Below are 14,128 nucleotides of genomic sequence, written 5' to 3'. Positions count from 1 at the left end.
AGAGATGTTTCTGGTTGAGAAGAGTCTTAGGAAGAGCTCACCTGATGACCTCTAGTTTTTCTCTATGTCAGTGGGCTTCTATTTGGAAAGCTACTCTGGGAAAGGGGATAATATGTAGGAAAGTCCTCAAAAGCTCGATTTATCTAAGAATATCAAATACATCTTTCCTCTAGTCAGGGAGGGGGGATGGGGGATTGAAAAGAAATTTAAGTCAAAGACAAGCAACTCAAGTTAAAATAAGTATGCCACCAAAGTGCAAAAACAACCAACCAACAAACCCATTGCCATCGAGTTGATTCAGACTCATACTGACTCTATAGGACAGAGTAGGACTGCCCCATAGGGTTTCCAAAGGAACTGCTGACCTTTAGGTTAGCAGCCAAGCGCTTTTACCACTGCGCCACCTGGGCTCCCTAGGCGCTATAGGAAATCTAAAATCTTTCTCAGCACACTGCTAGTTACTTACTCAGATCACCTCAAAGTAGGGGTAGAAGAGTCTTTCTCTTCTGTTTAGGCTCCTGGTTGTCTAAAGCAGATGCCAACTATACTCCCAGCTTCAATGACTATAACAGCATGTGATCTGCACTTAACTAGTTTCATAAAAGAGCTACCTTCTACACTTGCCCAGGAAATAAACTCACTACCAAATCCATTTTGGAACAAAACCAAAACCAAACCCAGTGCCGTCCAGTCGATTTTAACTCATAGCACTCCTATAAGACAGAATAGAACTTCCCCATAGGGTTTCCAAGGCTATAATCTTTACAGAAGCAGACTGCTGTATCTTTCTCACGCGAAGTGGCTTGCGGGTTTGAACCACTGAACTTTTGGTTAGCAGCTGAGTGCTTAACCACTGTACCACCAAGGATCCTTCTTTTGAAACAAGGCAGATGTTATGGATTGAATTGTGTCCCCCAAAAATGTGTGTCAACTTGGCAAGGCCATGATTTCCAGTATTGTGTGGTCGTCCACCATTTTGTGATCTGATGTAATTATGTGCTGTAAATCCTAACTTCTATGATGTTAATGAGGCAGGATCAGAGGCAGTTATGTTAATGAGGCAGGATTCAATCTATAGGATTAGGTTGTATCTTGAGTCAATCTCTTTTGAGATATAAAAGAGAGAATGGAGCAGAGAGGCAGGGGACCTCCTACCACCAAGAAAGCAGAGCCAGGAGTGGAGCATGTCCTTTGGACTCAGGATCACTGCCCTGAGAAGCTCCTAGACCAGGGGAAGATTGATGACAAGGACCTTCTCCCAGAACTGATGGAGAGAGAAAGCCTTTCCTGGGAGCTGGCACCCTAAATTTGTACTTCTAGCCTCCTAGACTGTGAGAGAATAAACCCCTGTTTGTTAAAGCCATCCATTTGTGGTATTTCTCTTATATCAGCACTAAATAACTGAGACAGCAGAGTATAAATAAATGCATTAAATGCTTTCAATTGTTTGTCCCCATTCACATTAATGCCTCTTTTCCCCCAAGTATTTACATGTGTCACTACTTCCACTTGTTTAACTTGTGTGATATCTTCATGCTTTTAAGATATATCAGCTTCTACTCTCTTTAAACCCAGTCCTTGCCAAAGCTGCCTTACTGAGGTTAGAACCATCTTCTTGTAATTATTTAACGTTTCTCCCAGTTTCTTCTAGTAGTCTTCTTGACAGCAGCCTCGTCAAATCAAACTGATGTTAGGAGGCAAGGCTGTTAAGAGGAGGAGTAATTTCATTAAATTTGACAGCAGGAGAAAGTTTTAAAAATCATTTTTAACAAATTGTCTCCTCTAGAAACAAAGCTCTTACAGATTTTAGGACATGATATTTTTCTAATGATGGCTCTATTACCCCCACTGTTGAGACAAATCAATTTTTATACTCATAGCACAGCATCTGCCCTGAAGTGCCTCCAGAATTTTTCTATCAGAAGGGATTAGGACAACACTCTGGATGGGTGTAGCGGCCAGGAAACCTGGTTGAAAAGACATGTTTGTGTAGAAAGCACACTTCAAAAACAAACAAATTTATATTGCATTTGGGTGGAGTTGGTGCCTTGGCTCTTCTGTTGAGCTGAATGCTCTTCTATATGGCACTTGTTTGATGAGCCCAGGTTAAGTAATGTCCCACTCCCCATGAGCTGTGTTATGGACTGAATTGTGTCCCCCACAAAATCTTAACTCCTAGACTGGAGGAACCCCAGAAGATGTGGTCCCAGGACTCTGTTAACCCAGAACTAAAACTATTCCCGAAGTCAACTCTTCGGACAAAGATTAGACTGGACTATGAGACATAAAATGATACTTGTGAAGAGTGTGCTTCTTAGTTCAAGTAGCTATATGAGACTAAATGGGCAGCTCCTGTCTGGAGGCGAGATGAGAAGGCAGAAAGGGACAGGAGCTGGTTGAATGGACACAGGAAATCCAGGGTGGAAAGCAGGAGTGTGCTGTCACATTATAGAGAGAGCAACTAAGGGCACATAACAATGTGTGTATAAACTTTTGTATGAGAAACTAACTTGAGTTGTAAACTTTCACTTAAAGCACAATGAAAAAAAAAATCCTAACTCCTATACTATAGGGTTGCTATGAGTCGGAATCAACTGGGTGGCAACAGGGTTAGTTTTTTTAATACTCTGTCCTATAGGGTCACTGTGAGTCAGAATCGACTCTATGGCAATGAATTTGGTTTTCCTTTTATATTTGTGGATGTAATCCCAATTGGGAATAGGGTTTTCTTTGTTATGTTAAGGAGGCCATATCAGTGTAGGGTGTGTCTTAAGCCAATCAGCTTTTAAACATTAGGCACAGAGAAACAAGCAAAGATGGGGGAAGACAGATGCCATTACACTTGAAGATCTCCAAGGAACCTAGGAAGAGAAGCTGAAAAGAGACAAAGGCCTCTCCCCAGAGCCAACACAGAGAGAAAGCCTTCCCCTAGAGCCAGGGCCCTGAATTTGGACTTCTAGCCTCCTAAACTACGAGAAAATACATTTCTGCTTGTTAAAGCCACTAACTTGTGGTATTTCTGTTACAGCAGCACTAGATAACTAAGACAAGCTGTTTCTTCTCAGTCATATGCAACACAGAGATGAAATAGAATATTCCTCTGAAAAAAATATTCCGGTTATGCAATCAATGCTTAGCGGAGGACAGGAAAAGAAAAACTCTGAGACCACAGAGTAGTTGAAGCTCGAGTCTCCTAACCTGATTTGCCCTGTTCTTTGCAGCCATATAGTTAGCTCCAAAATCCAAATAGTTGGGAATCTGGTATGTGCCTCACCTTGGCCATCTAGTAAACTTCTCCTCATTCTTTGATGCTTATCTCATGCAGAGCCGTCTCTGCAATGCTTATCTGATTCCCTCAAGGCTGTGAGGTTCTGCATCTTTAGTGCAACCAGTGCCTTCTGCAAACCTTTATTATAGAGCAGCATCGGATCATATTATATGTAATTATTTATTTGTCTGACATTCCCAATAGACTAGGCATTCCTTGAGGACAGAGCTAGTCTATTCTTTTTGTTTGTTTGGTTTGTTTTAAAATCAGCAACCCTAAGCATAATGCGTGGCATGTAGTAATCTCAATACATTTTTGAATGCATGGATAAATGACTGAAAAAGTTGAGAGTACCAACAATCATAATTTGAGAACTGTTATAACTATCCCTTATTTTTCAGTGTCCTCTATTCTCTTTTGTGCCTGTTTCTACTTTCTGTTCCCCTGTAACATTTTTACAAACAGCAACCATTTCATAATGCTCACGACTTTGTGTGTCAGGAAATCAGGCAGGGCAGTGGGGACTCCTCATGTCTGCTCCATGACAACTGGTGCCTCAGCTGGCATGTTCTTACAACTGGACGTGGCTGAGATGGCTCACCAGGAGCCATAAACCTGGAGTCTCGGTTCTGGCTGTCAGCTGGATTCCTCGATTTTTCTCTATGTCATGGCTCCTGAGGCTGGAGTGTCCCATGCCAGGCACCTGGCCTGGGGCTGGCTGGACATCCCTCAGAGAATGGTGGTCTCAGAGTAGTCAGGCTTCCTACAGGACACAGCTATATAACCCCAGTGTATGTCACTTCTCCAGTAAATATATTAACCTAAAATCATGGCGGGGGTTGGGGGGGAAGTGGCGATGAGCAACAATTTAATCCTTCAATTAAAAAAAAAAAAATCAAAACCAGTTTCTCCGCTATTATAAAGTTCATCCAGACCATTACCTTACAATGGATTATGCTAAACTCACTGTAACCAAATCTAAATCTCAAGCACTACCTGGCATCCAAATAATTCCTCCCCTCACCCCACCTTGGCCTCTGAGTTTTTAAATGGCTAGAGGGGCACAGATTTCTGCAGGATTGTCCAAAAACAAATGTGCCCTAGAAGTCCATTTTATGACACCCCAAGTTGTATTTTTGAAAATAACACCCACGCAATCAAACTTAGAAGAGTAATAGGGAAAATTTCCCAACGAGTACACATTAAGAACATCACATTTTTCTAGTGATTACTTTAATAGAGCAACTTAGAATCTATGGTTTCAGCACATGAGCAATCCTATGTAAAATGAAACTACTACATGAAAACAAGATTTTAAATGTTACTATCATTGCTACTTTTAACTAGCAGTTGCCATGTGAATGGGTACTGTCAAGTGCTTTACATACATAAAATAATGTAATACCCACAAAAATCCCCTGAAATGGTAATATGAAAGGCCCTCAGGGAAACCCTTTACGTGGAACCAAGACCCGCCAGCCCCCATCAAGTAAGGATTCTCCTTTCTCCTGGGAAGTAGATGGAAGAGACACGCTGTTTGCTTTTGCCTGTTTTTGAAATAAGGTATGCCAAGGTCTGTGTGCCCCTCCCCAGAAGTATCAGGGGAGAAATGCTGTAACATCTGCAAATTCTGTTTAATGCTCTTTTGGGGAGAAATCATGCTTTACTGGCATTTTATGTTTCTGTAAAAAAAATAGGGAAAAGGCTGCCCCTCAGGGTTTCTAATGAGGTAAGAGAGCTGGGATTAGATAGCAGTTGTGATTAGATGTTTATACAGGGGAAAGGAATAAGCAGGGTCAGAAAAATACACATCCTTCCCAACTGATATCCTTACAGGTCCTCCACGGAAGGCCAAACCCAGTCACAGACTGAGCAATGCCAAGTCTGAGGCTAAGGAAAATTTGGATAATTAATTATAATTAAGTAGTAATTACTAATGATTTGGATAATGGAAGGTTCCCTACCTTTAGGCTGGGGGCTGGGAGAAGTGCCCCGCTGAGCCAAAATGGAGCCTGAGGCAAAGGCAACATCAGTCATACTGATCCTGTCTTTATGAGAACGGTTAATATTATTTATCTTGATTACTGAATTTTTTTTTTTTTTTTTGAGTCCGGCTAAATTTTACATCAAAGGCAAGTGCCTCATTCTGGGCCTGGAAGCAGCATGAGGGGTATCTGGGTGTTGCTTGAACTGTTCTTGATAGAGAAGAAAGGAGAGCTATATCCTTCAACTTGTTTCTGTGCCTTGGTGTCATGAAATTTCCAAATCATTGAGAGCAAAAGAATCAAATTCCAGTCTGGCCCAGAGGTGGGAGGCAGTCCCAAGTCTTGTGGGTACCATTAACCCAAAATCTGTTGCTGTCGAGACGATTCTGACTCATGTTAACTCAATGTGTTACAGAGTAGAACTGTACCCCATCGGGTTTTCTTGAGGTAATCTTCACTGAAGCATATCACCAGGTCTTTCTTCCACACTACTGCTGGGGGGGGGGCATTTGAACCGCCAACATTTAAGTTAGTAGTCAAACATAAATCATTTGTGCCATCTAGGGGCCTTTTGTGGGTAGCATTATTACCCCATTTGACAGGTGAGAAATCAGGACTCAGTAAGAGGCACAGATGTGCCTGAGTTGGCAAATCTAGAAACTGGCACTCAGGACTTGAATCCAGGCTAGACTGACTACATAAGCCTTTCTCCCAGCCACTGTATGTGGAGGGATCACCTACTTGCTATGTTTCCCATTTTAAAACAGAAATAATTTATATATTTTCCTCTTAATATGTTGTTGTTGTTAGGTGCCATTGAGTCAGTTCCGACTCATAGTGACCCTATGTACAACAGAACAAAACACTGCCTGGTCCTGCACCATACTCACAATCGTTGTTATGTTTGAGCCCATTGTTGTAGCCACTGTGTCAATCCATCTCGTTGAAGGTCTTCCTCCTTCTCGCTGACCCTCTACCAAGCATGATATCCTTCTTAAGGGACTAGTCCCTCCTGATAACATGTCCAAAATATGAGATGAAGTCTCGCCATCTTCACTTCTAAGGAGCGTTCTGGCTGTACTTCTTCCAAGACAGAGTTGTTTGTTCTGGCAGTCCATGGTGCATTCAACATTCTTCGCCAACACCATAATTCAAAGCCATCAATTCTTCTTTGGTCTTCCTTATTCATTGTCCAGCTTTCACATGCATATGAGGCAACTGAAAATACCATGGCTTGGGTCAAGCGAACCTTAATCCTCAAAGTGACATCTTCACTATAAGCTGGAATTGACTCGATGGCAATGGGCTCTTAACATAGCAGTCAATTAAAAGTTACGACATAAATACCTTATCTTAACTTTTAATAATGTCTATTGTCTTTTCCTCTTACAGAAGTAATACATATTCACCGTGGAGAAATTAGAAAATACATAAAAACAAAACAGAAATAAACCAAAATCCCACTCTGAGAGCTACTCACTCTTAGTATTTTCTTGCACATCATCCAAGCTTTATTGTAAAGAACATAAATTATATGCATATAATTTAAAAATGAAACCCATGCTGTACGTGTGGTTTTGTAATTTGCTTTTTTCACTTAACAATATGCCTTGAACATCTTTCTCTGTCATTACTTTTCAGCAGAGTAATTTGTAATGGTGTCATAATCTACGATCATTCATTCATGAATATTTATTGAGGGTCTGCTACTCTGCAGGCAGTGAGCTAGGCACTGAAGACACATCTGTTAAAGAAATAAAGAATTTGGCCCTCTGAGGGTGACATTTAAGTAGAGTGAGACCTTCAAAAAATTAATTAACAAGTAAAATCAAACCAGTTGCTGTCAAGTTGATTCGGACTCATGGCAACCCCATGTGTTTCACAACCCCCGTGTGCTCCACAGGGTTTTCAATGGCTGTGATCGTTTGGAAGTAGATTGCCAGGCCTTTCTACTGAGGCACCTCTGGATGGATTCAAACCACCGACCTTTTAATCAAAAGTAGCCACGCGCTTAACTGTTTACACCACCTAGGGATGTCGTATGTGTCGATTAATGGTGGTGGTGGTTGTTGTTCGTTGCTGTCGAATCGGTTCTGACTTATAGGCCCCTATGAACAAAAGAAGGAAATGCTGCCTGGTCCTGTGCCATCCTCACAATTGTTGCTATGTTTGAGCCCATTGTTGTAGCCACTCGGTCAGTCCATCTAACTGAGGGTCTTCCTCTTTTTCGCTGACACTCCTTTACCAAGCATGATGTCTTTCTCCAGGGACTGGTCCCTCCTGATAATATGTCCAAAGTATATGCGGTGAAGTCTCGCCATCCTCGCTTCTAAGGAGCATTCTGACTGTACTTCTTCCAAAAGAGATTTGTTTACTCGTCTGGCAGTCCGTGGTATAGTCAATATTCTTCAACTGATGGGGCACTATGTTATTAGGGATGGTCAGGGAGTATTGTTGGATAAGGCAGCATAGAAACAGAAGTGAGAGGGTGCAAGCTTGTGGGTATCTGGGGAAACAGCAAGTGCCAAGGCCCAAAAGTAGAGCTTGTAGTTTGCATTAGAGGAAACAAAGGGGCCAGATGCCTGGTAGGGTGACTAAGAATGGAAAAAGATGACATCAGAAGAGGCAGCTGGGAACAACTAGATCCTGAAGCCTCTCGCAGGCTTTGGGAAGGACTTCAGATTATATTTTGGGAGAAACGGGACTACATTGAAGGAGCCCTCATGGTGCAGTGGTTAAAACACTCGGCTGATAGCCAAAAGGTCGCCAGTTCGAAACCATCAGTGGGTCTGTAGGAGAAAGATTTACAGCCTTGGAAACTGTATGGGGCAGTTCTACTCTGTCCTGTAGGGCTGCTATAAGTCGGAATCAACTCAACAGCAGTGAGTGGGTGGGAATACATTGGAGAGGTTTGAGGACTTGACATTTAAAAAAGGGTCCTTGGCTCCTATGTTGAGTCCAGACTAGATATATCAGAAAGTTTGTAACTCACTTATTCATCACTTAAATCATTTTGCAGTACATCTCAAAGGTCTCGGGGGGTGAGATAGGGGGAGGGCCTCTGGGACACTGGCCCCAAGGCCTACAACCCTCTTCGTATCCCCACCATATCACTTGGCCATCCCATGTCCTGATCTGGTGAACTGGATGAGCCGCCATTTTAAACTAGCCTCAGACATTTCCATGAGTCTCCATGGGGTCATTCAGTTTAAGACCAGGCCTCAGAAAGGAAAGCCAGGAGGGCCACTGGCCCGGGCCTCACTGTCATGAATACCATGGGGTTATACCTGCTGTTACAGAAGACATTATCACCAACTTTAACTCTGTGTCTCATTACTGGCTTATGTCTTGTCTGTTGTGAACTATGAACTAATATCTTTTAATAAATCACCGAATGACTGCCTTCATCATTTTGGGAATGGTATCACTATCTTTAATTGAATTTGTGTGTATGTGCACGTGCCCGTGTGTTGAAATTTTTACTTGTTGGAGTGTGATGGATCACTGTTGCATGGCTTTTTTCCGCCATGGTCTTGTAACTCCCACTCAAGTGATCAGGACTGTGCAAATAGGGTAACTGTGGCCCACTAAGGGGATTGGTCAGTTTTGCCTGCTGGGCTTGAAGTGAGCCATCCCAGAGGCTGGAAGGAGAGGATCTCACCACCACCAAGGAAGAACAGCCAGGAGTGGAGAGTGAGTCCTTTGGATCCAGGATACCTGCGCCGACAAGCTCCTGGAACCAAGAGACAGAGAGAGAGAGAGAGCTCTCGAAAAGCAGTGGAAGAGAAACGGCAGGAGATCATATGCTGGACTTCCCTGTCCACGAACAAGAAAGCTGAGCGCCTTTTGGCTGAGGCTCACTGGTGGAGTTGGGTGCCTCGAGGCACTTATAGGCAGAGCTAAAGGAGCTTTGTTAACAATTGCTGGGGCAGGGCAGAAGCCCAGGGGCCAGAGAAGTGGGCCTGTGAGTGCAACTGAGAAGAGGCTGTCCTGATGGCAGAACTGTATGCTGAGCGTTTCTGAACGTGAATTGTAACCTGCTACTTCCCTAACGAGCCCAATAATCCTGAGTATTGTCTGTGAGTTCTGTGTGGCCATCGCAATGAATTATCGAACCCAGCAGAGAAGTAGAGAGTGCTGTGGGAGGGACGGTTGGTGTCAGAATTGGTAAAGAGGGCGGAGAGAGGAGGCATGTCTGACCTCCACCTCATAGAAATCAGCTTTGAGCTGTTGATCTTGATTCTTCTTCCCCCATGCAGTTTTTACACTTGTTAAATATTGACATTTAAAATATACCACACATTTCATAACCCTATTTTGTCATAACTTCTTTTCTCTTTTTTTTTTTTTTTTTTTGGTTTAATATGGAAGTGGACTGTGTCTCTCTTGACCTCTGAAAGGTCCTATGAAAACCTGAAACCAAGGCAAGATGACAAGGTCTGGTCATTCAGCACTAAGGGCCTCCTCATATTACTGCTGTACGTAGAAAAAGAAAACGTGGTTGTAGACGACCCAGAGCCACAAATGTTCTTTCCAGTCCAGTTTCCAAATTCTTAGATTTTTAGTGATCTAATTTAGCCATAAAGGAATTTCCTATACTGGAATTATCTAGGCAGACCAAAATGCAATCTCAAGTGTGAACTCCTATTTTCCAGACTGGGTGAGAATCAGATGTGCCTCTGGGACAAAGCCAGTGAGGCTAGCGATTTTCATTCCATGCACTCATCTCGCAACCAGATAGACAGGGACTAAGAAGTTACACATGTCTTGCTGCATATCTTACCAGATTCTCATGCTCATTTTCTTGAGCAAGTCTAGTGCACCTCCTTACGAATGTTTGTAAAACTATAGCTTAATCTTTGTAACTGTCATTGGTAACCAGAAGATAACACATCCATGTGTTGGTATAGAAATGACAGCATAAAACTTTTTAGCAACACTTGTACTTTGTAATAATACTGTCATCTTGAGTTTCAGGGATCAGGACACAGTCTGCATGTAGTTTTAAATTCCTCCGTGATGCCAAATATATTTGTGTCAACAGATACTGTTCCAGAATACTGGAGTTCAATTTAGCTGAATACCAGGCAACTGACTCAAATTACTTTGGAAGAAATAAATATATCTTCATCTCATATGACAAAACATTGAAAACTCAGAAAATCTGTATTACAAAGAATCAGAAAGCAGTAAAGTAAGACATCTATAGAAAAGCTAGTAAGTTCTGTGTTTTATAAACTCATATTATTGTAACCCTTTTCATTTTACATCTTTGGAAAACGACCATTTTTACCAACTCAGGATCACACTTAATTAATTGTTAATACTAAATATTTATTGTTAAAAATGTAGAAATCTGTCTCATACTACACAATTACTCAGTATCATGAAATACTAATAATCATACTAATAACAGTCACCAAAGTAATATTGAACTTTGTGTTCTTAACATGAGCTAGAAACTTTGCTAAGTACTTTCATGGATTGCCTTATATAAACTTCCCAACAGCCTTATGAGAGAGGTAAAATAATTTCCTAGTATATATCCAAGTTATTTTAATAGCAAAGATTTTTATTGAGAATTTACTATGTTCCATGTGCTGTTTTTAGTGCTTTATATTAACTCATTCACTCCTCACAACTCATCATAAAGTATTGTTCCCATTTTAGAGATGAAGAAACTGAGGCACAGAGTTGAAGTTACCTGCCCAAGATCCCACAGTGGTAAGTGACATAGTCCTCCCTCCCTTTTTTTTTAAATAAATGAATAATAATAATGGTTTATTTCAGGAATTTGTGGTAAATTTAGCATTTAAAACAAATCAATGTACTTAGCCACATTAAGAGAATAAAATTGTCACATAATTATCTCAGTAATTACAGAAGCATAGGTTGAAATTCAATTTTCCACTCAGTACAAAAAACCTCACAGCTAATTTAGAAGGGAACTTCCTAAATTTGATTCCATGCCTCAACAGTAAAACATACATCAAATGCAGTGCTTAATGACAAAATATTCAAAGATCCCCCTCTCCCATTTCAAGATCTGCAATAAGTCAAGAATGCTCACTTTTACCACTGTGTATATTCTAGTACTGAGTAAGTGTTGTTCAAAAATGAAAGAAGTGTGAATACGGAAAAATAGAAGGTCAGAGGGAAGAGACTTAGATGCAGATGAGCCTCAGGGCAGAGGCTACTTCTCAGAAGTGTTGGTGTCGGGGATTGAATTATGTCCCCCAAAAATATGTGTTGTAAATCCTTATTCATTGTCTAGCTTTTCCATGCATGCATATGAGACGATTGAAAACACTATGGCTTGGGTCAGAGGCACTTCAGTCCTCAAAGTGGTATCTTTGCTTTTTCCTGTAACACTTTAAAGAGGTATTTTGCAATAGATTTGCCCAATGCAATATGTTGTTTGCTTTCTTGACTGCTGCTTCCATCGGTGTTGATTGTGGATACAAGTAAAATGAAATCCTTGACAACTTCAATCTTTTCTCCATTTTTCATGATGTTGCTTATTGGTCCAGTTGTGAGAATTTGTGTTTTCTTTATGTTGAGGTGTAATCCATACTGAAAACTGTAGTCTTTGATCTTCATCAGTAAGTGCTTTAAGTCCTCTTTGCTTTCAGCAAGCAAGGTTGTGTCATCTGCATATCACAGGTTGTTAATGAGTCTTTCTCCAATCCTGATGCCATGTTCTTCTTCATATAGTCCAGCTTCTCGGATTATTTGCTCAGCATACTGGTTACACAAGTATGGTGAAAGGAAACAACCCTAACTCACACCTTTTCTGGTTTTAACCTGTGCAGCAGCCCCTTGTTCTGTTAGAACGACTGCCTCTTGGTCTGTGTACAGGTTCCACAGGAACACAATTAAGTATTGTTCTGGAATTCCCATTCTTTGCAATTTTGTCCATAATTTGTTATGATCCATACAGTTGAATGCTTTTGCATAGTCAATAAAACACGGGTAAACATCTTTTTAGTATTCTCTGCTTTCAGCCAAGATCCTGACATCAGCAATGACATCCCTCTTTCCACGTCTTCTCTGAATCCGGCTTGAATTTCTGGCAGTTCCCTGTAGACCATACTAAGACAAACTGACAGACGAGTGGTGATTCAGGACTTTATTTAGGTACTACTTTACTAAGTTGCAGTAATTTCTGTTTTCTTACTTTCTGACATACATTCATAGCCTGTTTTCCACATTGTCTTAGTCATCTAGTGCTGCTATAACAGAAATACCACAAGTGGATGGCTTTCACAAAGAGAAATTTATTTTCTCACAGTCTAGTAGGCTAGAAGTCCAAATTCAAGGCATCAGCTCCAGGGGAAGTCTTTCTCTCTGTCGACTCTGGAGGAAGGTCCTCGTCATCATCAGTCTTCCCCCGGACTAGGAGCTTCTCTGCACAGGAACCTCGGGTCCAAAGGACGCACTCTGCTCCTGGTGCTTCTTTCTTGGTGGTATGAGGTCCCCAACTCTCCATTTGCCTCCCTTTGCTTTTATCTCTTACAAGAGATAAAAGGTGGTGCAGGCCACACCCCAGGGAAACTCCCTTTATTTTGGGTTAGGGTGGTGTTACAATCCCACCCTTATCCTCTTCAATGTAAAATTACAATCACAAAATGGAGGACAACCACACAACAGTGGAAATCATGGCCTAGCCAAATCGATACACACATTTTTTGGGGGACACAATTTAATCCATGACACACATCAACCCTTCAAAAGTTTGGTGACATTTCCCCTGCAAAATGGTATTTCATTTCCCTAAACTACAGCCGTCGAGTCAATCTGACTCATATAGCCCTATAGGACAGAGTAGAACTGCTCCATAAATTTTCCAAGGAGCGCCTGGTGGATTCGAACTGCCTAACTTTTGGTTAACAGCTGTAGCACTTAACCACTATGCCACCAGGGTTTCCTAAACTGTATATGCAATTGTCATCTTAATTTTCAGAAAGGAATCTCTTCATCCCATAAACTAGTGTCAATTACTTCTGAAGTCACCTGTCAGTTGTATAGCATAGCATGTTGTTGTTGTGTGCCGTTGAGTCGATTCTGACTCATAGTCCAGCTACTACGAGTTGCTATGAGTCTGTAAGACAGAGTAGAACTTCCCTACAGGGTTTCCTAGTCTGTAATCTTTACAGGAACAGATCATCAGGTCTTTTCTCTCATGGAGTGGCTGGTGGGTTCAAACCGCTGACCTTTCAGTTAGCAGTCAAGTGCTTTAACCATTGTCCCACCAGGGCTCCTTAGCATAGAATGCTAGCTAGCTAAATAGCTTTTTGTATCTATCTAGCTAGATCTCTATATATAGACATCAACAGTTCATTAGTTGCCATAGAGACAATTTCAACTGATGTTGATCTCATGTGTGTCAAGAGTAGAACTGTGCTCCATGAGGTTTTTTAAAAATTAATTAATTTTTTTTTATTGTGCTTTAGGTGAAAGTTTACAGCTCAATTTCTCATTCAAAAGTTTATACACATATTGTTTTATGAATTGTTTGCAATCCTCACAATGTGACAGCACACTCCCCCTTTCCACCCAGGTTCCCTGTGTGCATTCGCCCAGTTCCTGTCCCTCCCTGCCTTCTCATCCTGCCTTTGGACAGAAGAAGCCCATTTGGTTTGTATATTTGATTGACCCAAGAAGCACGTTCCTCACGTGTATTAATTTTTTGTTTTATAGGCTTGTATAATCTTTGTTTGAAAAGTGGGTTTTGGGAATGGTTTCAGTTCTGGGTTAGCAGAGCGTCCGGGGACCATAGTTTCCATGAGTTTTTTAATGGCTGATTTTTCAGAAATAGATTGCCCTGCCTTTCTTCCAAGGCACTATATATATATATATATATATATATATATAT

The sequence above is a fragment of the Trichechus manatus genome, unplaced genomic scaffold (genome assembly GCF_000243295.1).
Source record: "Trichechus manatus latirostris isolate Lorelei unplaced genomic scaffold, TriManLat1.0 scaffold00056, whole genome shotgun sequence".
Lineage (NCBI taxonomy): Eukaryota > Metazoa > Chordata > Mammalia > Sirenia > Trichechidae > Trichechus > Trichechus manatus.
The sequence above is the reverse complement of the archived record's forward strand: the minus strand, read 5'-3'. Positions refer to the sequence as shown.